General features: G+C 41.7%; 1 pseudogene; it reads left to right on the plus strand.

Annotated features, from left to right (window-relative positions):
* The window catches only part of LOC142792455 (large subunit ribosomal RNA), a 3,197-nt pseudogene extending 3,103 nt beyond the window's left edge, over positions 1–94 (plus strand).
* Positions 95–482: the final 388 nt, after the last annotated feature.

Consider the following 482-nt stretch of genomic DNA (forward strand, 5'->3'; position numbering starts at 1 on the left):
GGTAGACTTGACGCTGCTGAAGTTTGATCGGGCTAGGTATAATAGTTTCTTTGTTATTCCGCAATAAAAATTAGGCCTAATCATAAAAAAAAATTAAATTGATAATATCACCTCGCAAAAGCATTTAAATCTTGTCCGCTTGATATATTAATAAACAGCATCTCATGGGCTACCAGGAGGCCCAATTCCGTACACTCTAGGCCCCTAATTAAGGTGCTAATTAGTAAAAAGCTCATCTCATTAAAACAATTTTTCAAAAAGATCTACAAACGCCACCAGAAAATAGCTAGTACCTCCTTTTAGAGCAAAACAGCCCGGTTTTTCCGTGTAAAAATAATTTTGATAGCTTGAAGCAACCGGTAGTTACAGAGATAGAAAGAATTTAACGAGAAACGTGAATAAACGTGTGGCGCCCGCGTCTTCCCTCGCCCTTGCCCAGAGGAGGAGGGCGGCTCACCGCTCGGGGAAAGGGGGCGCTCATC

Source organism: Rhipicephalus microplus, unplaced genomic scaffold (genome assembly GCF_043290135.1).
Source record: "Rhipicephalus microplus isolate Deutch F79 unplaced genomic scaffold, USDA_Rmic scaffold_219, whole genome shotgun sequence".
Taxonomy (NCBI): Eukaryota; Metazoa; Arthropoda; class Arachnida; order Ixodida; family Ixodidae; genus Rhipicephalus; species Rhipicephalus microplus.